At 43.1% G+C, this 25,708-nt stretch overlaps 1 protein-coding gene across 1 annotated transcript in view; it reads left to right on the forward strand.

The window, feature by feature from the left end:
* Positions 1–7,504: 7,504 nt before the first annotated feature.
* LOC130276918 (uncharacterized) overlaps positions 7,505–25,708 on the forward strand; it is a 121,944-nt gene continuing 103,740 nt past the window's right edge. Inside the window, exon 1 of the mRNA XM_056526926.1 lies at positions 7,505–7,559. The gene's annotated coding sequence lies outside the window, so the exon portion shown is untranslated. The remainder of the gene's footprint in view (positions 7,560–25,708) is intronic.

Here is a 25,708-nt window from a genome sequence, read left to right on the forward strand (position 1 = left end):
TAGGGACCCACTCTAAATAGGTGGCCTTGACGTGGCGAGTGGGCTTGTACTTTTTGATCAAAAAATGTATACTAACTACCTGTTAGTTTTTGATATTATGCTGAGAAGCAATCAGATCATTATACAAGATTGTAGATGTGCACCATGTCTGTTTTCTACCCGAATTCACAGATTTGTAAATTACTTCTATTTGAAAATCTTAATCCTTCCTGTACTTATCAGCTGTTATATGCTCCACAGGAAGTTCTTTTCTTTTTGAGTTTCCTTTCTGTCTGACCACTCTGATGACACTTCTTCCAATTTTAGGAACTGTCCAGAGTAGAAGCAAATCCCCATAGCAAACCTCTCCTGCTCTGGACAGTTTCTGATATGGACAGAGGTGTCAGCAGAGAGCACTGTGGTCAGAAAGGAAATTCAAAAAGAAAAGAACTTCCTGTGGATCATGCAGCAGCTGATTAGTACTGAAAGGATTAAGATTTTTTAATAGAAGTAATTTGCAAATCTGTTTAACTTTCTGGCACCAGTTGATTTAAAAATAAAAATGTTTTCTAGTGGAGTACCCCTTTAACTCCTTAACGACGAAGGATGTACATTTACGTCCTCCGCCGGCTCCCACGATATGCCGCGGGGTCACGCGGTGACCCCGCGTCATATGGTGGCGGTCCCAGCGGCCATCAGCAGCCGGGACCCGCGGCTAATACAGGACATCACCGTAAGGTGATGCCCTGTATTAACCCTTCAGACGCGGCGATCAAAGCTGACCGCCGCGTCTGAAGCGAAAGTTAAACTATCCCGGATGCTCAGTCGCGCTGTTCGGGACCGCCGCGGTGAAATCGAGGGACCTTACCTGCCTCCTCGGTGTTCGATCGGTGAATGACTGCTCCGTGCCTGAGATCCAGGCAGGAGCAGTCAAGCGCCGATAACACTGATCACAGGTGTGTTAATACATGCCAGTGATCAACATAGGAGATCAGTGTATGTAATGTTATAAACCAGGGGCGGACACAGACAGCATAGGGCCCCTGTGCAAAGAACGTGCCTGGGCCCCCCCCTGGGCCGGCCCCCCCCCCCCCGCCCCCCCCCCCACCCCCCCCCACCCCCCCCCCCCCACCCCCCCCCATACATTAATTGTTCAGGTAGGAGATAAATATGAGATATGAGATAGATATATAGATAGATAGATAGCAACAAGAGAATACAGCAGCACACTGCTAGCAGTGTGCTGCTGTATTCTCTTGTTGCTGTATATTTAGCCCAGCAGCTTGCACCTGTGAGCCAGGTCTATACAATAGTTTGGAATCAAATAGTGCTGGCCAACTTATCCTTTGGTTAGATAGATAGATAGATAGATAGATAGATAGATAGATATGAGATAGATAGATATGAGATAGATAGATATGAGATAGATAGATAGATAGATAGATATGAGATAGATAGATATGCGATAGATATGAGATAGATATGAGATAGATAGATAGATATTAGATAGATATGAGATAGATAGATAGATAGATAAATATGAGATAGATAGATAGATAGATATGAGATAGAAAAATAGGAAGTAGATAGATAGATATTAGATAGATACATAGATAGATAGATATGAGATGGATATGAGATAGATAGATAGATATTAGATAGATATATGTATATGTAATTATACTAATCTGCCCTTCTTTTGTTTTCTCTAGGTGGATCGGGGGAATTTTTGAACACTCATCTGATGATTTATTTATATATTTGTATAATTATTAGTATCAGAAATAAAATAGTTTATGTATACTTTTACTTAATTGTTCATGAGTTGTTTGCATGTCCAACTAACGTAACAAAGGGGATGAGGCCTCGTAAGAATATTTTTTCATTTTTTTATCTCTTTATTTTTTAATTTTTTTAATCATTTTCCTTTTGTTTTTTTCATATATTTTGGTGCCCTTCTGCACAATTTCTACTTTAAATTCTATTTTGTTTTCTTTGCTTTGTTTTATTTTTATTATTATTTATTTATTTATCTCATTTTTTATCTTACCTAGTAGTGGATGGTCCCCGTATGTCCCTAGGAGTGAGTCTCTGAATGTGATTGATGGACCGAGAGGGTCCTAGGGCTGTCAGCGATCTATGTTGCTGCATACATGTCCCCTCGCACTTGCGTGCGGGGGGTACATGACTGCGTGCACACTATGCGGCACCTGGCTCCGATTCCCGGGGCTAGGTGACGCACTGATTGTGCTGACAGCCTGTAAAAGAGTGAGTGATCTCTTTGAGTGAGGGACTGGGATACATCCCTACCATTGTACATATCCCAGACAGGGACAAATCAGATTGTATATTTAAAAAAATCTTTTTTTGTTAATTTACCAGTACATTTATATATATTACGGAGGCTTCATTCCCTCTTTCAAGATGGCGCTGTCGAGCTCATGAGGATGTGCGCATGCGTACTGTGACGCTGCGCCCGTCTCCTTGGGAACTACAATGCCTGCAGCCGATTGGTTGAGCCACGTGGACAAACACTCATTGAACAGGTTACGCAGGCGCAGTCTGCACTACCCCACGCTAGCTACTGTAATGGCGCTGACTATGTGACCATCCGGTGAGTGTTTACTCCCCCCACCTTTTTAATCTTTATTATTTTTCACACATGGTTATCACTTGTCTAAATTAAATGCGATTAAGCATTTATCTTAATATCTTTTGCACTGTATGATTTGTGTGTTTTTTACAATTATGTATATAATTTTGATATACTGTGTGATCAATTTTTTGTGGTTGAATATTTTATATGCACTTTGAGTATGCACCACGATGCACTTTATTCACTAATTGTTATTTATTCTATTTGGTATCTGGTGTGATTGATACCCTTATATAAACGTGGTTAACACTATTGATATATTGCTTGAGAAAGGTCAGGTTGAGCTGACTGAAACGTCGCTGCTGTATTGACACCTGTTATGGAATAAAATTTTCACTTTTTTGGAATTGGTGCTGTGGACAAGATCTCTTTTTGCTGTTTAGATAGATAGATAGATAGATATGAGATAGATAGATATTAGATAGAAATATATGAAATAGATAGATAGATACATAGATAGATAGATATGAGATAGATAGATATTAGATAGATAGATATGAGATAGATAGATAGATGATTGATAGATAGATATTAGATGGATATAGATAGATAGATAGATAGATAGATAGATAGATAGATATGAGATGGATATGAGATAGATAGATAGATATGAGATAGATAGATGATTGATTGATAGATAGATATGAGATGGATATAGATAGATAGAAAGATAGATAGATAGATAGATATGAGATGGATGGATAGATAGATAGAAAAATATTAGAAGGATAGATAGATGATAGATAGATATAAGATAGATACAGTAGATACAGTAGATAGATAGATGATAGATAGGACATGGATATCTTTTTACCAACCAGGGTGCCTCCAGATGTTGCAAAACTAAAAAAACTACAACTCCTGGGCCTTTGGCTGTTGAGGTATGCTGGGAGTTGTAGTTTTGCAACAGCTGGAGGCACCCTGTGGGTTGGATAGATCGATAGGTAGATAGATAGTGTTTTCCAACCAGGGTGTCTCCAGCTGTTGCAAAACTACAACTCCCAGCATGCATGGACTGTAGTTTTGCAACAGCTGGAGGCACCATGGTAGGAAAGCACTGATCTATGCCCAGTCAATCTATCTATCTCAGTGTTTACCAACCAGTGTGCCTCCAGCTGTTGCAAAACTACAACTCCCAGCATGACCGGACAGTCTTTAGCTGTCCGGAAGTTGTACTTTTGCAACAGCTGGAGGCTCCCTGGTTGGGAAGCACTGCCTTAATGGATTAATGATAAATAAACAAGCAGTGTGTCCACATGTTGTGGCCCCAGTGGGGTCACTTTCCCTCCTCCGGGGTCCACAGGTCACCTACAGGTCACATTACAAGAACAATTTTTTGAAAAATCGCTGCAAAAATGGCGCAGTTCTACCGTCATTTCGAAAAATCGCTATAAAAACCGCACCATTTTTGCCGCAATTTTTCCCAAAAATTGTTCTTGTAATGTGACCTGTGGACACCGGAGCAGGGAAAGTGACCCCACTGGACTGCTACCCCCAAGCCCCAGGTTATACTGCCAGTGAGAAGAGAGGCAGGACAGGGGACATAACTTCCCCTCACGGCCGCTGTGCTCCTGGGAGGCCTGTCAGCTCTCGGCCTCCATCCTCTTCCTGTGCTGGGGGCGGAGCCATGAATCAGATACCTTCATCCCTGCGCTACTGCCTGTCTCCCTAATGATACCGGAGCAGGAGCAGCGCAGGGATTGTAAAAAAACAAATAGCGCTTGTCTGAGTGGGGATCGGGACAACTGTCCTGGATCCTCACCAGCTGCACCTCTCTCTCTCTCTCTCTCAAGGGGGCCCTTGGCCAGTGCCTGAGGGCCCATGTGTAGTGGCGGCCCCTGTGCAGCTGAACATGCTGCACATGTGATTTGTCCGCCCCTGTTATAGGCCCCTATGGGAGCTATAACATTGCAAAAAAAAGTGTTAAGATCCTTTAACCCCTTCCCTAAAACAGTGTAAATAAAAATAAACATATGTGGTATCGCCGCGTGCATAAATGTCCAAACTATAAAAATATATCATTAATTAAACCGCACGGTCAATGGCGTACACGTAAAAAAATTCCAAAGTCCAAAAAAGCTTATTTTTGGTAACTTTTTACACCATTAAAAGTTGAATAAAAAGTGATTAAAATGTCTGATCAAAACAAAAATGGAACCCATAAAAACTTCAGATTACGACGCAAAAAATGAGCCCTCATACCGCCCTGTACGTGGAAAAATAAAAAAGTTATAGGGGTCAGAAGAGGACATTTTTAAATGTATACATTTTCCTGCATGTAGTTATGATTTTTTCCAGAAGTGCGACAAAATCAAACCTATATAAGTAGGATATCATTTTAACCGTATGGACCTACAGAATAATGATAAGGTTTTTTTTTTTTTTTTTTTACCGAAATATGCACTGCGTAGAAACGGAAGCCCCCAAAAGTTGCAAAAGTCACTGCAAAGTAGAATTGGTGTTGCAAAAAATAAGTCATAATATGGATTTTTAGGTGGAAAATTGAAAGGGTTATGATTTTTAAAAGGTAAGGAGGAAAAAACAAAAATGCAAAAACTGAAAAACTCTGCGTCCCTAAGGGGTTAAAACCTGTCTACAGGAAAAGTTGCTGAGTTGCCCATAGCAACCAATCAGATTTCTTCTTTCATTTTTGAAAAGGCCTCTGCAAAATGAAAGAAAAGATCTGATTGGTTGCTATGGGTAACTCAGCAACCTTTCCTCTGCACAGGTTTAGGTAAATCTCGCCCTTTGTGTAATAGAAATGAATAGACAGTATATACTTGGTCATTTGTGAACATCAGCAAAGTAAATAGTTAAATAATTCGATTTAATACAATTTACATTATTATTTTGACACATCACATGTAATAGATCTAGTCATCATTTGTAAGTCTAGAACTCTAGATGTATTCTGATGAATATTTAGGATTTATTTACCTCTCCTGTGCCATCTTGTCCTCTTCCTCATCTCCTGCTCCTTCTGATAGCGAAGGCCTGAACTGTACTATTGGCTGGTAGAGGTAGCTCCAAACACTTGATGATGTCACATGTGTGATGTCATAAGGGAAGGTTAACAAAGAAAGCCAGTAAGGCCACTGTATGATTTTATAGTGTTATTTTTAACCCCTTAAGGGTTCAGCCCTTTTTCACCTTAAATGGGTACTCTCATTAAAAAAACATTTTTTTTATTAAATAGATTATGTAAAAAGAAAAATGTTTGGAATATATTTTATTTAAAAAAAATCATATTATACATGTTTTTTTTTTACATTTGAAAACCTGGCCACTAGGTTTCACCCTATATGGCTCAGGATTACTCCCCCCCTCCTGACGTTGATCACGTTCGGACCAACGCTGGCCGGGCAGCATGGCACAGCATGGTCCGGAATGTGCGTTTACATGAATGAGGAGAGAGATATTTAAATTTTGCACACCGCGCGCGCACACGAGCGATGTGCTCGCTCTCTGCCTGTTTCCTATACAGGCAGAGAGCGAGCACAGCGCTCGTGCACGCGCGGCACGCGGAATTTACAATCTCCCTCTCCTCATTCATTGCAGCGCGCGAGGTGCAGGAGAGAGAGGAGACGGGCAGAAGCGAGCCCCGGCCAGGCTTCAGATGATGTCGCGCCTGCCGGGGCCGCCCGCTTCCTTCCTTCAGCAGAGAGCTCACCGAAGCTGATCTAAAAAAGGTATTTTTATGGGGATTTTGATAAAAATAAATACAGGGATAGATGTAGTTAGTGTCAGGGACAGATGGGGAGGGGGATCAGGGAAATTTAAGTTAGTGATAGCTACTCTTTAAAGGGGTACCCCGGTGGTCAACGTGTTTTTCCGTTTGTGACTTACCCTATTTGTTTTGCTTCATTTCTATTCTTGTTGTTTAGGCGACTCTATTTCCGTTCTTTGTTGTCTTTTTATCCCCCACTTTGTTTTCCTATCTTTGCTTCTATTTCCTGTTTCTTGCTGTGCTGAAAACTACAAATCCCAGCATGCCACATGCCTTGCTGGTTTGGGGCGGCGCCTTTTTTTTTTGTTCCGCCCTTTACCCATCCTACTATTTTCCCGGGTCGGCCCCCTTATACACAGCACACTAATATAAATCAGCCCTGGTTGGGATACACTATCATACACACACAAAAGGGACTGCAACTCCCAGCATGTGTCATTCAGGAGTCTTCAGTCTGTGGTATAACACCAGCATACTGCCTCTGTAGTCTCCTGGGGGTTGCAGTTCACCACACTTCTGTAGGGCATACACCAGTGTTTCCCAACCAGGGTGCCTCCAGGTGTTGCAAAACTACAACTCCCAGCATACCCTGACAGCCTTTGGGCATACTAGGAGTTGTAGTTTTGCAACAGCTGGAGGCACACTGGTTGGGAAACACTGGTGTAACATGATATGTATGCTGAATAGGCTAGAACAGTGTTTTCCAACTAGAGTGCCTCCAGCTGTTGCAAATCTACAACTCCCAGCATGCCCAAAGTCTGTCAGGGCATGCTGGGAGTTGCAGTTTAGCAACAGCTGGAGGCACACTCGTTTGTAAACACTAGCATACACACACACAACAGGGACTACAACTCCTAGCATGTGTCATTCAGGAGTCCCCCCCTCCCCCTTCACATATAGAGCTCATTCCCAGTATGAGATTTATTCCCCTGCAGTCCATACATCCCCAGCCCGGCTCCCCTTCAGATAACACATTTATATTCTCCTGTGCAGATCTGCCTCCTTAGAATACAGAGCAGGGGGAGGGGAGGTGAGGAGCTGTGTACTCAGCTGGATGAGATGAGGGGGCGTGGTTTATTTCTCTCATGCAGACAGAGAAAAAAAAAGCTGTGACATCTTGTCCACAACAGACTCAGAACTGTGGACAACAGTAAAAGAAAACCCTCTGAACTACAGAACTTCCTGCCCAACAAACAGGTAAGAAAAACGCACACATGCTGCCAAAACATATAACACATGTATATTGCAAAAAAACAAAACTTACAAAGAAGATGTCATATAGTCAAAAAATTAACCACCGGAGTACCCCTTTAAGGACTCAGCCCTTATTTGCACATCTGGCCACTGTCATTTTAAGCATTAATAACTCTGGGATGCTTTTACCTTTCATTCTGATTCCGAGATTGTTTTTTCGCGACATATTCTACTTTATGTGAGCGGTAAAATTTCGTCGATACTTGCATCATTTCTTGGTGAAAAAGAGATGAAAAATTAGAAAAATTTGAAAATTTTGCATTTTTTTTAAATTTTAAACTCTATGCTTATAAGGAAAGTGGATATCCCAAATAAATTATATATTGATTCATATATACAATATGTCTACTTTATGTTTGCATCATAAAGTTGACATGTTTTTACTTTTGGAAGACATCAAAGGGCTTCAAAGTTCAGCAGCAATTTTCCAATTTTTCACAAAATTTTCAAAATCAGAATTTTTCAGGGACCAGCTCAGGTTTGAAGTGGATTTGAGGGGCCTTCATATTAGAAATACCCCATGAATTACCCCATTATGAAAACTGCACCCTTCAAAGTATTCAAAATGACATTCAGTAAGTGTGTAAACCCTTTAGGTGTTTCACAGGAATAGCAGCAAAGTGAAGGAAAAAATTCAAAATCTTCATTTTTTACACTCGCATGTTCTTATGGACCCAGTTTTTGAATTTTTACAAGGGGTAAAGTGAGAGAAATCTTCCTAATATTTGTAATCCAATTTCTCTTTAGTAAGGAAATACCTCATATGTGTATGGAAAGTGTTCTGTAGGTGCACTAGAGGGCTCAGAAAGGAAGGAGCGACAATGGGATTTTGGAGAGTGAGTTTTTCTGAAATGGTTTTTGGGGGGCATGTCACATTTAGGAAGCCCCTATGGTGCCAGAACAGAAAAAAAAACACATGGAATACTATATTGGAAACTACACCCCTCAGGGAATGTAACAAGGGGTCCGCTGAGCCTTAACACCCCACAGGTGTTTGACGATTTTTTGCACATTTTTTACACAAGATGTGTAAATGATTTTTTTTTCAATAAAATGCAGTTTTTTCTCAAAATTTTATATTTTTACAAGGAGTAATAGGAGAAAATGTCCCCCAAAATGTGTAACCCCATCTCTTCTGAGTATGGAAATACCCCATGTGTGGACGCCAAGTGCTCTGCTGGCACACTACAATGCTCAGAGGAGAAGGAGTCACATTTGGCTTTTGGAAAGCAAATTTTTCTCAAATGGTTTTTGGGGGGCATGTCCCATTTAGGAAGCCCCTATGGTGCCAGAACAGCAAAAAAAAAAAAACACATGGCATACTATTTTGGAAACTACACCCCTCCAGAAACGTAACAAGGGGTACAGTGAGCCTTAACACCCCACAGGTGTTTGACGACTTTTCATTAAAGTTGGATGTGTAAATGAAAAAAAATAAATGTCACTAAAATGCTGGTTTTTCCCCAAATTAAATTTTTTTACCCCATTTCTTCTGAGTATGGAAATACACCATGTGTGGACAGCAAGTGCTCTGCTGGTGCACTATAATGCTCAGAAGGAAAGGAGCGCCATTGAGCTTTTGGAGAGAGAATTTGGTTGGAATAGAAGTCGGGGGCCTTGTGCATTTACAAAGCCCCCCGTGGTGCTAGAACAGTGGACCCCCCACATGTGACCCCATTTTAGAAACAACACCCCTCATAGAATTTAATAAGGGGTGCAGTGAGTATTTACACCCCACTGGCATTTGACAGGTCTTTCTAACAGTGGGCTGAGCACCAGTGTGGCGTAAATGCTCACTGTACCCCTTATAACATTCCGTGAGGGGTGTAGTTTCCAAAATGGGGTAACATGTGTGGGGGGTCCATTGTTCTGGCACTATGGGGGCTTTGTAAACACACGTGGCCTTCAATTCCGGGCAAATTTTCTCGCCAAAGCCCAATGGCACTCCCTCTCATCTGAGCATTGTAGTGCGCCTGCAGAGCACTTTACATCCATATATTATGTTTTAACTCAGAAGAAATGGGGTTACAAATTTTGGGGCCCTTTTTTCCTATTTTCCCTTGTGAAAATGAAAAATGTAGGGTAATACCAGCATTTTAGTTGAAAATTTTTTTTTCCGTTTTTCCATCCAACTTTAACGAAAATTCGTCAAACACCTGTGGGGTGTTTCGGCTCACTATACCCCTTGTTACATTCCGTGAGGGGTGTAGTTTCCAAAATGGGGTCACATGTGGGTATTTATTTTTTTGCGTTTATGTTAGAACCACTGTAAAATCAGCCACCCCTGTGCAAATCACCAATTTAGGCCTCAAATGTACATGGTGCGCTCTCACTCCTTTTACATACACATATGGGGTATTTCCGTACTCAGGAGAAATTATGTTACAAATTTTGGGGGTCTTTTTTTCCTTTTACCTCTCAAGAAAATAAAAAGTATGGGGCAACGCAAAATTAAAAATTTTTTTACACTAACAGGCTGGTGTAGACCCCAACTTTTCCTTATCTTAAGGGGTAAAAGGAGAAAAAGCCCCCCAAAATTTGTAATGCAATTTATCCTGAGTACGGAAATACCCCATATGTGGCCCTAAACTGTTTCCTTGAAATACGACAGGGCTCCGAAGTGAAAGAGCGCCATGCGCATTTGAGGACTACATTAGGGATTGCATAGGGGTGGACATAGGGGTATTCTACGCCAGTGATTCCCAAACAGGGTTCCTCCAGCTGTTGCTAAACATCCAGCATGCCTGGACAGTTAGTGGCTGTCCGGAAATGCTGGGAGTTGTTGTTTTGCAACAACTGGAGGCTCTGTTTTGGAAACACTGCCATACGATACGTTTTTCATTTTTAATGGGGGGACAGTGTAGGGGGGGTGTATATGTAGTGTTTTACCCTTTATTATGTGTTAGTGTAGTGTTTTAGGTTACATTCACACGGGCGGGTTTAAGGTGAGTTTCCCGCTAGAAGTTTGCGCTGCGGCGGAAAACTTGCCGCAGCTCAAACTTGAAGCAGGAAACTCAGTGTAAACCCCCCTGTGTGAATGTACCCTGTACATTCACATGGGGGGGAACCTCCAGCTGTTACAAAATTACAACTCCCAACATGCACCGACAGACCGTGCAGGCTGGGAGTTGTACTTTTGCAACAGCTGGAGGCACACTGGTTGGAAAATCCTTCAGTTAATTTCTGTTATCTTACTCAGTATTTTCCAACCAGTGTGCCTCCAGCTGTTGCAAAACTACAAATCCCAGCATTCACAAACAGCTGTCTGGGCATGCTGATAGTTGTAGTTTTGCAACATCTGGAGGATTACAGTTTAGAGACCACTGTATAGTGGTCTCAAACTGTAGCCCTCCAGATGTTGCTAGGCAACTCACCGGCTTCCGTAGTCTGCACCAGGGAGCCAGCCGCATGTCATCGCCGCCCGCCGATCATCTCCTCCGCCGATGGTAAGTGACCTCCGGCGCCGGTCACAGGACGGTTCCCCCCGTTCTGCCCGCACTACTGTGGGTGGGCAGAACGGGGGAACGGAACTTTAACACCCCCCCCCCCCCGCACCCGATCTGCTATTGGTTGGTCGTTTCTGATAACCAATAGCATGGATAGGAGGGATGGCACCCCAGCCACCTCACTCCTATCCCTTCAGGGGGATCGTGGGTGTCTTGGACACTCCCGGTCCCCCTTATTTTACGGGTCACCGGAGACCTGTATGACCCGGAATCGCCGCAGATCACCGGTCAATTCAGACCATATGGGGGGGGACCTCAGGACCCCCTAGGCGATATGCCAGGATGCCTGCTGAACGATATCAGCAGGCATACCGGTCCGGTCCCCGCCCAGGGAGCGGTGGGGACCAGAAGAACGTAGGGCATACCCATATGCCCTGAGTCCTTAAGGACGTGGAAACGGGGGAGTATGGATATGCCCTGCATCCTTAAGGGGTGCCTGTCAGGCTTCCATTGTGATATCTAACATTTTACCAGAAAAAATATTAAGTAATTTTGTGCAATATATAAAAAAAATTATAAATACTTATGATGTAACTGCTGCCGCAATGTTGCTTGCTGGGAGTTGTAGTTTTGGAACAGCTAGAGGCACACTGGTGTGGAAACACTCAATTAATCTGTTACCTAACTCAATGTTTCCCAACCAGTGTGCCTCTGTCAATGCATGCTGGTCTGTCAATGCATGCTGGGAGTTGTAGTTTTGCAACAGCTGGAAGTTTGCGCACAGGGTACATTCACACAGGTGGGGGTTTATAGTAAGTTTTCCGCTGCAAGTTTAACCTGTTGGGGACAAAGGGCGTATGCCATATGCCTGTGGGAATTTCGGTCCCCGGACCGGGGTGACTGCTGATATCAATCAGCAGGCACCCCGTGCAAATGCCCAGGGGGGTCATTAGATCCCCCCCCCCCCCATGTCGGCGATCGGGCCAAATCGCAAGTGAATTCAGACTTGAGATTTGCGCAGATTCTGGGTCATTACGGGTCTATGGTGGCCCGGTGACCCGGAATATAAGGGGGATCGCGGTTGTCTAAGACAGCTACGATCCCCCTGAAGGCATAGGAGTGAGGTGGCAGGGGTGCCACCCCTCCTATCCCTGCTATTGGTGGTCTAGACGCGACAACCAATAGCAGATCGGGGGTGGGGGGGGTTAACTTTCATATTCCCTGTCCTGCCCACCCACAATAGGCGGGGCAGGACGGGGAAACCGGCGGGGACCGACGCCAAAGATCCACTTACCAATCCGGAGGCTGCGGGCGATGGTGATCGGCGGGCGTGATGTCGTGCGGCAGAAGAGGACGGCTCCCTGGATCCTACGGAAGCCGGTAAGTTGCCTAGCAACATCTGGAGGGCTACAGTCTGAGACCATTATACAGTGGTCTCTAACCTGTAGCCCTCCAGATGTTGCAAAACTTCAACTCCCAGCATGCCCAGACAGCTGTTTGGGCATGCTGGAATATGTAGCTTTGCAAAAGCTGGAGGGCTACAGTTTGAGACCATTATACAGTGATCTCCAAACTGTGACCCTCCAGATCTTGCAAAACTACAACTCCTAGCATGCCCAAACAGCTGTTTGCTGTCTGGGCATGCAGGGATTTGTAGTTTTGCAACATCTGGAGGGTCACAGTTTGGAGCAGTGGTCTATAAACTGTAGCCCTCCAAATGTTGCAAAACTACAAATCCCAGCATGCCCAAACAGCAAACAGCTGTCTCAGCATGCTGGGAGTTGTAATTAAGTACCTCCAGCTGTTGCTGTAGTTTTGCAACAGCTGGAGGAACACTGGTTGGAAAATACTGAGTTAGGTAACAGAACCTAACTGAAGGTTTTTCAACCAGTGTGCCTCCAGCTGTTGCAAAAGTACAACTCCCAGCAAGCACGGTCTGTCAGTACATGCTGGGAGTTGTAGTTTTGAAACAGCTGGAGGTATGCCCCCCCCCATGTGAACGTACAGGGTACATTCACACGGGCAGGTTTACAGTAAGTTTCCTGCTTCAAGTTTGGGCTGCAGCGCAAACTCCTAGCGGGAAACTCACCGTAACACCCCAGTGCGAATGTACCCTAAAAACACTACACTAACTCAAAATAAAGGGTAAAACACTACATATACACCCCCTTACACTGCCCCCCCCCCCCCCCCAATAAAAATGAAAAACGTATCGTATGGCAGTGTTTCCAAAACGGAGACTCCAGCTGTTGCAAAACAACAACTCCCAGCATTTCTGGACAGCCACTGACTGTCCAGGCATGCTGGGAATTTAGCAACAGCTGGAGGCACCCTTTTTGGGAATCACTGGCGTAGAATACCCCTATGTCCACCCCTATGCAATCCCTAATTTAGTCCTCAAATTCGCATGGCGCCCTCTCATTTCGGAGCCCTGTCGTATTTCAAGGAAACAGTTTAGGGCCACATATGGGGTATTTCCGTACTCGGGAGAAATTGCACTACAAATTTTGGGGGGCTTTTTCTCCTTTTACCCCTTATGAAAAGGAAAAGTTGGGGGTTACACCAGCCTGTTAGTGTAAAAAAAAATTAAAATGTTTTACACTAACATGCTGGTGTTGTCCCATACTTTTTATTTTCATAAGCGGTAAAAGGAAAAAAAGACCCCCAAAATTTGTAACACAATTTCTCCTGAGTACGGAAATACCCCATATGTGGGCGTAAAATGCTCTGCGGACACATAACAAGGCTCAGGATTGAGAGCGCACCATGTACATTTGAGGCCTAAATTGGTGATTTGCACAGGGGTGGCTGATTTTACAGCGGTTCTGAGATAAACACAAAAAAAGAAATACCCACATGTGATCCCATTTTGGAAACTACACCCCTCACGGAACATGACAAGGGGTATAGTACGCCTTAACACCCCACAAGTGTTTGACGAATTTTCATTAAAATTGGATGGGAAAATGAAAAAAAAAAATTTTTCACTAAAATGCTGGTGTTACCCTTAATTTTTCATGTTCACAAGGGAAAATAGGAAAAAGCCCCCCAAAATTAGTAACCCCATTTCTTCTGAGTAAGAAAATACCCCATATGTGGATGTAAAGTGCTCTGTGGGCGAACTACAATGCTCAGAAGTCAAGGAGCGCCATTGGGATTTTGAATAGAAAATTTGTCCGGAATTGAAGGCCACGTGTGTTTACAAAGCCCCCATAGTGCCAGAACAATGGACCCCCCCACATGTAACCCCATTTTGGAAACTACACCCCTCATGTAAGGTAATAAGGGGTGCAGTGAACATTTACGCCTCACAGGTGTCTGACAGATTTTTGGAACAGTGGTCCGTGTAAATGAAAAATGTAATTTTTCATTTGCACAGCCCACTGTTCCAAAGATCTGTCAAACGCCAGTGGGGTGTAAATACTCACTGCACCCCTTATTCAATTCTGTGAGGGGTGTAGTTTCCAAAATGGGGTCACATGTGGGGGGGGGTCCACTGTTCTGGCACCACGAGGGGCTTTGTAAATGCACATGGCCCCTGACTACCATTCCAAAACGAATTCTCTTTCCAAAAGCTCAATGGCGCTCCTTCTCTTCTGAGCATTGTAGTTCGCCCACAGAGCATTTTACGTCCTAACCTGGGGTATTTCCATACTCAGAAGTGATGGGGTTACACATTTTGGGGGGGCATTTTCTCCCATTACCCTTTGTAAAAATTGTAAATTTGGGGAAAAAACTGCACTTTAGTGAAAACATTTTTTTTTTCATTTACACATGCGATTTTAACGAAAAGTTGTCAAACACCTGTGGGGTGTTAAGGCTAACTGGACCACTTTTTACGTGCCTTGAGGGGTGTAGTTTCCAAAATGGTATGCCATGTGGGGGTTCCTGCTGTTCTGGCACCATAGGGGCTTTCTAAATGTAACATGCCCCCCAAAAACCATTTCAGCAAAATTCACTTTCCAAAATCCCATTGTCGCTCCTTCCCTTCTGAACCCTCTACTGCGCCCGCCAAACACTTGACATACACATATGAGGTATTTTCTTACTCGAGAGAAATTGGGTTACAAATTTTGGGGGGATTTTTCTCCTATTACCACTTGTAAAAATGCGAGTGTAAAAAATGAAGATTTTGAATTTTCTCCTTCACTTTGCTGCTATTCCTGTGAAACACCAAAAGGGTTAACACACTTACTGAGTGTCATTTTGGATACTTTGAGGGGTGCAGTTTTTATAATTGGGTCATTTATGGGGTATTTCTAATATGAAGGCCCTTCAAATACACTTCAAAACTGAACTGGTCCCTGAAAAATTCCTATTATGAAAAATTTGTGGAAAATTGCTGCTGAACTTTGAAGCCCTCTGGTGTCTTCCAAAAGTAAAAACATGTCAACTTTATGATGCAAATATAAAGTAGACATATTGTATATGTGAATCAATATATAATTTATTTGGAATGTCTATTTTCCTTACAAGCAGTGAGCTTCAAAGTTAGGAAAGTGCAAAATTTACCAAAGATTTACCACTACCATAAAGTAGAATATGTCACGAAAAAACAATCCCGGAATCAAACTTATAAGTAAAAGCATCCCAGAGTTATTAATGCTTAAAGTGACAGTGGTCAGATTTGCAAAAAATGCTCTCATCCTTAGGGTCATAATGGGCTCCGTCCCCAAGGGGTTAAGATGCGGCAAATTTTCCCCCACAGCTCAAATTCGTAGCGGAAACCTCCTAAAAACCCTAAAAACACTACACTACACCAACACAAAATAAAGAGTAAAACACTACATATATACACCCTTACACAGTTAAACCCCCCCCCCTCAAAAAAAAAAACTGCTTTTACGGCACTGTTTCCAAAACAGAGCTTGCAGCTGTTGCAAAACAACAACTCCCAGTATTTTTGGTGAAGAAGGCAAGCGCCATGCTTGCATTCGGGTCCGCCCCTATGCAAATCCCTAATTCAGGCCTCAAATGCGCATGGCGCTCTCTCACTCTGGAGCCCTGTCGTATTTCAAGGCAACACATAATGTGAATTTCCGTAGTCGGGAAAAATTGTGTTTTGGGGCGCTTTTTCTCCCTTTACCCCTTATGAAAAGGAAAAGTCTGGGGCTACACCAGCATATCAGTGTGAAAAAATGTAACTTTATATCAAGACAGGAGGCATTCGCATTATGCAATAAAACCACTCTTTACTTGCTCAGCAGCAAAATATTTAATACAATAGAACAGAGAAAAAACTTTATACAATATACAGGTATACAGGTGTAACCAAACATTCTGCTTATCCGTTAACAGCCAATTATGATGCAGCCCAGGTGGCATAGGTGGCAGTAAGAGTAGACTCTGCCTCTTTCTTTGCTGCTCTGCAGATGAGATGAGTGCATATTGCTATTATGTTTTCATAATTATATATTTAGCCATTTTCCCCTTTTTTCTGTGTTTCTATTTCATTCCTACATATAATATTTTATATATCATTGGGGAGATTTATCAAAACCAGTCCAGAGGAAAAGTTGCTGAGTTGCCCATAGCAACAAATCAGATCGCTTCTTTCACTTTTCAGAGGCCTTTTCAAAAATGAAAGAAGAGATCTGATTGGTTGCTATGGGCAACTCAGAAACTTTTCCTCTGGACAGGTTTTAATAAATCTCCCCCATTATTTTCATAATTTTTCCCCTTTATTTTTCCTATCTTCATTTATACACTGCTCAAAAAAATAAAGGGAGCACTTAAACAACATGTGCAGGTAGTGCAGCTCATCCAGGATGGCACAACAATGCGAGCTGTGGCAAGAAGGTTTGATGTGTCTGTCGGCGTAGTGTCCAGAGTATGGAGGCGCTACCAGGAGACAGGCCAGTACATCAGGAGACGTAGAGGAGGCCGTAGGAGGGCAACAACCCAGCAGCAGGACTGCTACCTCCATCTTTGTGCTGGGAGGAGCAGGAGGAGCACAGCCAGAGCCCTGCAAAATGACCTCCAAATGTGCATGTGTCCACTAAAACGGTGGGGGGTATGAGGGCCCAATGTCCAAAGGTGGGGGTTGTGCTTACAGCCCAACACAGTGCAGGACGTTTGGCATTTGCCAGAGAACAATAAGATTGGCAAATTCGCCACTGCCGCCCTGTGCTCGTCACAGATGAAAGCAGGTTCACACTGAGCACATGGGACAGACGTGACAGAGTCTGAAGACGCCGTGGAGAACGTTCTGCTGCCTGCAACATCCTCCAGCATGATCAGTTTGGAGGTGGGTCCGTAATGGTATGGGGTGGCATTTCTTTGGAGGGCCGCACATCCCTCCATGTGCTTGCCAGAGGTAGCCTGACTGCCATTAGGTACCGAGATTAGATCCTCAGACCCCTTGTGAGACCATATGCTGGTGCAGTTGGCCCTGGGTTCCTCCTAATACAAGAAAATGCTAGACCTCATGTGGCTGGAGTTTGACAGCAGTTCCTACAAGAGGAAGGCATTGATGCTATGGACTGGCCGCCTGTTCCCCAGATCAGAATTTGATTGAGTACATCTGGGACATCATGTCTCGCTCCATCCACCAACGCCATGTTGCACCACAGACTGTCCAGGAGTTGGGTGGATGCTTTAGTCTAGGTCTGGGAGGACATACCTCAGGAGACTATCCAAAGCATGCCCAGGCATTGTAAGGAGGTCATACGGGCATGTGGAGGCCACACACACACTACTGAGCCTCATTTTGACTTGTTTTAAAGGACATTACATCAAAGATGGATCAGCGTGTAGTGTGGTTTTCCACTTTGATTTTGAGTGTGACTCCATATCCAGACCTCCATGGGTTGATAAATTTGATCTCCATTGATAATTTGTGTGTGATTTTGTTGTCAGCACATTCAACTATGTAAAGATGAAAGTATTTCATACAATTAGTTCATTCATTTAGATCTAGGATGTGTTATCTTAGTGTTCCCTTTATTTTTTTTGAGCAGTGTATACTACAATTATTCCAAATACAATTGTCTCCCTGTTTTCTCTTGTTCTATACCTATGTATAGGCTTTAACTTTTTTTCTCTTACCTATCTTTGTCCTATTCTGACTATATATTATCCAGCGGTCTTGTTACCGTTTTTCCACAGGCACGCTCTGCTCTGGTCTCATGTGACGCAGTTCTTTTCACTGACATCTTGGGAGACCTGCCAGCTGGTTATCAGCTTCCCTTTTCTCCCCTCAGACACGTCGCTCCTTTAGTCTGTCAGGTGGCTTTCTTGCGTTCTGTCATTTTACCTCACAGTATTCTCCTGCCATCCAGTGTCTATCTTTTATCATTACACTTCTGCCCTCACTCTCCCTGCCATATTTAAATAGTCTTATTCTAGTGGTCATTTTAATTAGCTTTTAAATTTTACCTATCTATCTATATATATTTATTTACATTTTTATTCATATTTATATAAAATATAAATTATTTATTCTCCTACTTATAAACCTGCCATTTCCCAGGCTTTTTAGTTGTAAATAGTGAGAGGTTCCTATGTGGGGCTGCCCTTTTAAGGGCGAGTAACAGTTGCCAAGAAGGGAATTAATAGGGCGAGAGTAGGGCCTTACAGGGGAAGTTTTTACCCCGCCTGTTACAATGGACCATACGTTGTTCCCTTCCAACTTTCTGATGTTTTTGCATTACATCAATACTTGGTGGTTTAGGTGATTGGTAGACATAGAAGTTGCATGGGAAGTACCCCTATCCACTTGGATCATCAAGAAATCGTTGATGGTCTTTCTGTGTTCGTATAATCGGTCAGACATATGGAGGGTGGAATTCCAGTGGGTTGAAACGTTGCATATCAGACTATGTTGGGGGATGCCGTTCTGATGCTGCAGCTCAAGGAGGGTGTGCTTTGCGATGTACGGGTGGCTGAAGTGCACTCAAAGTTTCTTTGCCATTCTTAGGATGTCTTGCAATTGGGTGGAAGACTTTAGGAAACGCTTGACAACCAGATTTAACATGTGTGCCATGCAGGGCGCATGGCTCAGCCTTCCTTGACGCAGCGCAGACAAGATGTTCTTCCAGTTGTCGGTCACCATGGTTCCCATTTCCAGTTGTCGTGGAGAAAGCCATGATTCGATTTCTTGACGAATCACTTTCAGCAGTTCCTCCCCTGTGTGACTCAGTTTGCCAAGGCAAACCAGGTGAAGATGAGCGTGACACCGCCGTGCCCTGCACACATGGTATGCTGGAGGGGCACTGAGACTTGTCTGTGCAGTGGAGGCCGAGGACATGGCGGAGGATGAGGAGGTAGACATTGTCGGAAGGCCAAGGGCGTGAGAGTGTGGAAGCGGAAGTAGCGTGACCTGGCAAAGTTGCTGGTGTGGCCGTGCAGGAACCACATTAACCCAGTGGGCCGTAAAGGACATGTATTGTCCCTGACTTTTTAGAAAAGAAATGACGGCTTGGGACTCTCCACCTCGGCACAAGCCATCAGTTCTCCGAAAGGTGTGGAGTCCACCACTTGAAAAGGGAGGGACTGCAGCACCAGCAACTTGGACAGGAGCACATTCAGCTTCTGCACTATTGGATGAGTGAGCACATACTGCTGTCTCTTGGACATTGCTTTGCTGACGGATTGCTGCCAGAATGACTGACATAAAGTAAGATGAGGAGTATTTGGACCTAGAGAAGATGGGTATGACACACAGCTCCCTTCGACTGAGCTGGCTGAAACAGGGAGCAGCGTGCCACTGGGTGATGCAGCAGGCTGGTCCACCACATCGGAGCCACGGTTCTCCCAGGCTGCTTTATAGTGATGCAGGACCATGGTGCTTTATGTTGATGAAGGACCGTGGTGCCAACATTGGGACCCTGCCCACGCTTCACCTTCTGCCGATACATCTTGCATGTGGCAATGTTAACATCCTCCGGATGCTTGATGAAAAACTGCCACACCGCCGAGTAGCTGATCCCCCCCCTCCTCCCAACAGTCCGCACTGACTGACTGCTACTGCCACCGACTCCAGGAACCCCTGTCCCACTACCACCACAAAGCAGGTGGTCTACCCCGGGCACGTTTGGCTCCAGACTTCCCACTGCTGCCACCATGCTGACTGCCAACCATGCTACCACCTTGCTAGCCCAACTGCTGCCTCACAGGCAACCTGCCACCCTCTAATCCTGATGATGAAGCCCCTTATGCACCCGACTCCCAAGTGCGATCGGCTTCTTCATCATCGAGTTGTGTCTGCACGTCACTGATATCCTCCTCAAGCTCCTCAATGGTGTCTGCTTCAGGAGCCTGAATGCTCACAACACCACCTCCCATGCCACTCTCCTCATCACTACTTGCCTGCCTAGTGGAGGAAGCGGAAAATGTCTTCTCCAATTCTTGGCTGGGCAGTAGCTGCTGACTGTCCTCTAGTAGATTGTCATAGTTAAATAGTGGAGCAGAACCCACAGCATACAATACTTCTGTGGAGGAGGGAACAGCATAGGACAGAGGCAACTGGAGGACAGGGCCTGCTCCCGAATCTTGCCAACTGAGGGTTGTGCCTGAGGAACCCACCGACTGTTGACTGGGGATGTCAGATGTCACTTAGGATGAAGTGGATGACTGAGTTAACCAATCAATGATGGCAGATGGGTTGATGGTCAAGACACAACCGCTAGCTGAAACCAGGAGCTCAGGCCTCTCGCTGCAACTCCTGCTGCCATGCGCCCCTAGTCTGCCGTGACCTCTGCCTGCGCCTGAGGAATTCAGGCTTCTGCCACTCCTCTGTGCACGTCCTGGCACTTCTCTGCCTGACATACTTATACACCAGCTGAGTGCGTACATGTTACACTTATGAGAGTACAATACGCTCCACTACGCTTACAACTGTATTAGGCTATAAAAGCAGGTGTGTAGTTTTGGCTGGCCTTTCAGAGTAAATAGGCCCTTTTTTTTTTATAACTGTTTATTTATTTGTTTTCAACATTTTCCAAAAGAAAACAATAACAAAGGAAAAGTAATGAGAAGTAAGATAAAATAATAATAATAGTAGTAAAAGAGCTAAGAGTTACCAAAGAATCTGATGGTCTTGAAGGTCACAGATACATTTCCAAACAAATTTAAGCCAGCAGGGTAAAATCTCAGATATGAACATTTACTACTGTACCTCTACTACTAGTAATAGTTATGTCAGTAATTACGGTTAATCATCAAAAGGCCCTCTTTAAACATATTAATCATAGAAAAAATTCTATAATAATGTATGGCGTAAGTAACCATAGATTCTTCCTTCAATGGAACAGTAGAACAAAAGCAAGTTAACAGGGGTAACTAAAGAGAGGTGAAAGTGAAAAAGAAAATAGCAAAAAAGCAATAACAGAACAAAGGCCCAAACATGCATGGTCCTCCCCAGATGCCCCTCCTTGAGGGTCCTTATAGTAAATATAGTAAATAGGCCCTCAAGATTTTAACAGCAACAAAATCGTACACCACCTAGGTGTACGTAAAGGTTACACTTAGGAGAGGAGGACAATATGCTCCACTACGCTTACAACTGTATTAGGCTGCAAAAGCATGTGTGTAGGTTTGGCTGGCCTTTCAGAGTAACTAGGCCCTTATGACTTTAAAGGTGTACTCCGGTAGAAAACATTTTTTTTAATCAACTTTTGCCAGAAAGTTAAACAGATTTTTTAAATTACTTCTATTTAAAAATCTTAATCCTTCTAGTACTTCTCAGCTGCTGTATAATCATTTCTTTTTTTAATTTCTTTTCTGTCTGTCCACGGTGCTCTCTGCTGACACCTCTGTACGTGTCCGGAACTGTCTAGAGCAGGAACAATTTCCGATAGCAAATTTCCGTCACTCACCTGGTGCTTTTCCTGCCCTCACCTTTCTGCTTCGGCGTGAGTCTCTGTCCCCTAGGGCACGTGGCTTTAAGATTTAACCCCTTAAGAACCTCTTCCGTTTTTGCATTTTCCTTTTTTCCTCATCACCTTCTAAAAATCATAACGCTTTCAATTTTGCACATAAAATTCCATATGATGGCTTATTTTTTTGCTCCACCAATCACTTTGCAGTGACATTAATCATGTTACCAAAAAATCCACGGCGAAACGGAAAAAAAAACTTAATTGTGCGTCAAAATTTAAGAAAAAATTTAATTTTGTAAATTTTGGGGGCTTCCGTTTCTACACAGTGCACCATTATTTAATACATGAGGAGGAGGTTTGTTACAGTGTGTTATCAGTATGTGACCTCAGTAGTAAGGTTATTACAGGAGGAGGTTTGTTACAGTGTGTTATCAGTATGTGACCTCAGTAGTAAGGTTATTTCAAGTGGAGGAGGTTACTGAGGTCACATACTGATAACACACTGTAACAAAAACCTCATGTAACAACCTTACTACTGAGGTCACATACTGATGACACACTGTAACAAACCTCCTCCTGTAATAACCTTACTACTGAGGTCACATACTGATAACACACTGTAACAAACCTTCTCCTGTAATAACCTTACTACTGAGGTCACATACTGATAACACACTGTAACAAACCTCCTCCTCCTGTAATAACCTCACTACTGAGGTCACATACTGATAACACACTGTAACAAACCTCCTTTTCCTGTAATAACCTTACTACTGAGGTCACATACTGATAACACACTGTAACAAACCTCCTCCTCCTCCTGCAATAACCTTACTACTGAGGTCACATACTGATAACACACTGTAACAAACCTCCTCCTCATGTAATAACCTTACTACTGAGGTCACATACTGATGACACACTGTAACAAACCTCCTCCTGTAATAATCTTACTACTGAGGTCACATACTGATGACACACTGTAACAAACCTCCTCCTGTAATAATCTTACTACTGAGGTCACATACTGATGACACACTGTAACAAACCTCCTCCTCCTCCTGTAATAACCTTACTACTGAGGTCATATACTGATAACACACTGTAACAAACCTCCTCCTGTAATAACCTTATTACTGAGGTCACATACTGATAACACACTGTAACAAACCTCCTTTTCCTGTAATAACCTTACTACTGAGGTCACATACTGATAACACACTGTAACAAACCTCCTCCTCCTCCTGCAATAACCTTACTACTGAGGTCACATACTGATAACACACTGTAACAAACCTCCTCCTAATGTAATAACCTTTCTACTGAGGTCACATACTGATAACACACTGTAACAAACCTCCTCCTCATGTAATAACCTTACTACTGAGGTCACATACTGATGACACACTGTAACAAACCTCCTCCTGTAATAATCTTACTACTGAGGTCACATACTGATGACACACTGTAACAAACCTCCTCCTGTAATAATCTTACTACTGAGGTCACATACTGATGACACACTGTAACAAACCTCCTCCTCCTCCTGTAATAACCTTACTACTGAGGTCATATACTGATAACACACTGTAACAAACCTCCTCCTGTAATAACCTTATTACTGAGGTCACATACTGATAACACACTGTAACAAACCTCCTCCTCCTGTAATAACCTTATTACTGAGGTCACATACTGATAACACACTGTAACAAACCTCCTCCTCCTGTAATAACCTTATTACTGAGGTCACATACTGATAACACACTGTAACAAACCTCCTCCTTCTGTAATAACCTTACTACTGAGGTCACATACTGATAAAACACTGTAACAAACCTCCTCCTCCTGTAATAACCTTATTACTGAGGTCACATACTGATAACACACTGTAACAAAACTCCTCCTCCTGTAATAACCTTATTACTGAGGTCACATACTGATAACACACTGTAACAAACCTCCTCCTCCTGTAATAACCTTATTACTGAGGTCACATACTGATAACACACTGTAACAAACCTCCTCCTCCTGTAATAACCTTACTACTGAGGTCACATACTGATAACACACTGTAACAAACCTCCTCCTTTTCCTGTAATAACCTTACTACTGAGGTCACATACTGATAACACACTGTAACAAACCTCCTCCTCCTGTAATAACCTCACTACTGAGGTCACATACTGATAACACACTGTAACAAACCTCCTCCTCCTGTAATAACCTTATTACTGAGGTCACATACTGATAACACACTGTAACAAACCTCCTCCTCCTGTAATAACCTTACTACTGAGGTCACATACTGATAACACACTGTAACAAACCTTCTCCTGTAATAACCTTACTACTGAGGTCACATACTGATAACACACTGTAACAAACCTCCTCCTTTTCCTGTAATAACCTTACTACTGAGGTCACATACTGATAACACACTGTAACAAACCTTCTCCTGTAATAACCTTACTACTGAGGTCACATACTGATAACACACTGTAACAAACCTTCTCCTGTAATAACCTTACTACTGAGGTCACATACTGATAACACACTGTAACAAACCTCCTCCTTTTCCTGTAATAACCTTACTACTGAGGTCACATACTGATAACACACTGTAACAAACCTTCTCCTGTAATAACCTTACTACTGAGGTCACATACTGATAACACACTGTAACAAACCTTCTCCTGTAATAACCTTACTACTGAGGTCACATACTGATAACACACTGTAACACACCTCCTCCTGTAATAATCTTACTACTGAGGTCACATACTGATAACACACTGTAACAAACCTTCTCCTGTAATAACCTTACTACTGAGGTCACATACTGATAACACACTGTAACAAACCTCCTCCTCCTGTAATAACCTTATTACTGAGGTCACATACTGATAACACACTGTAACAAACCTCCTCCTCCTGTAATAACCTTACTACTGAGGTCACATACTGATAACACACTGTAACAAACCTTGTCCTGTAATAACCTTACTACTGAGGTCACATACTGATAACACACTGTAACAAACCTCCTCCTTTTCCTGTAATAACCTTACTACTGAGGTCACATACTGATAACACACTGTAACAAACCTTCTCCTGTAATAACCTTACTACTGAGGTCACATACTGATAACACACTGTAACAAACCTTCTCCTGTAATAACCTTACTACTGAGGTCACATACTGATAACACACTGTAACAAACCTCCTCCTTTTCCTGTAATAACCTTACTACTGAGGTCACATACTGATAACACACTGTAACAAACCTTCTCCTGTAATAACCTTACTACTGAGGTCACATACTGATAACACACTGTAACAAACCTTCTCCTGTAATAACCTTACTACTGAGGTCACATACTGATAACACACTGTAACACACCTCCTCCTGTAATAATCTTACTACTGAGGTCACATACTGATAACACACTGTAACAAACCTTCTCCTGTAATAACCTTACTACTGAGGTCACATACTGATAACACACTGTAACAAACCTCCTCCTCCTGTAATAACCTTATTACTGAGGTCACATACTGATAACACACTGTAACAAACCTCCTCCTCCTGTAATAACCTTACTACTGAGGTCACATACTGATAACACACTGTAACAAACCTTGTCCTGTAATAACCTTACTACTGAGGTCACATACTGATAACACACTGTAACAAACCTCCTCCTTTTCCTGTAATAACCTTACTACTGAGGTCACATACTGATAACACACTGTAACAAACCTTCTCCTGTAATAACCTTACTACTGAGGTCACATACTGATAACACACTGTAACAAACCTTC

The sequence above is a fragment of the Hyla sarda genome, chromosome 6 (assembly GCF_029499605.1).
Source record: "Hyla sarda isolate aHylSar1 chromosome 6, aHylSar1.hap1, whole genome shotgun sequence".
In the NCBI taxonomy this organism is placed as follows: Eukaryota; Metazoa; Chordata; class Amphibia; order Anura; family Hylidae; genus Hyla; species Hyla sarda.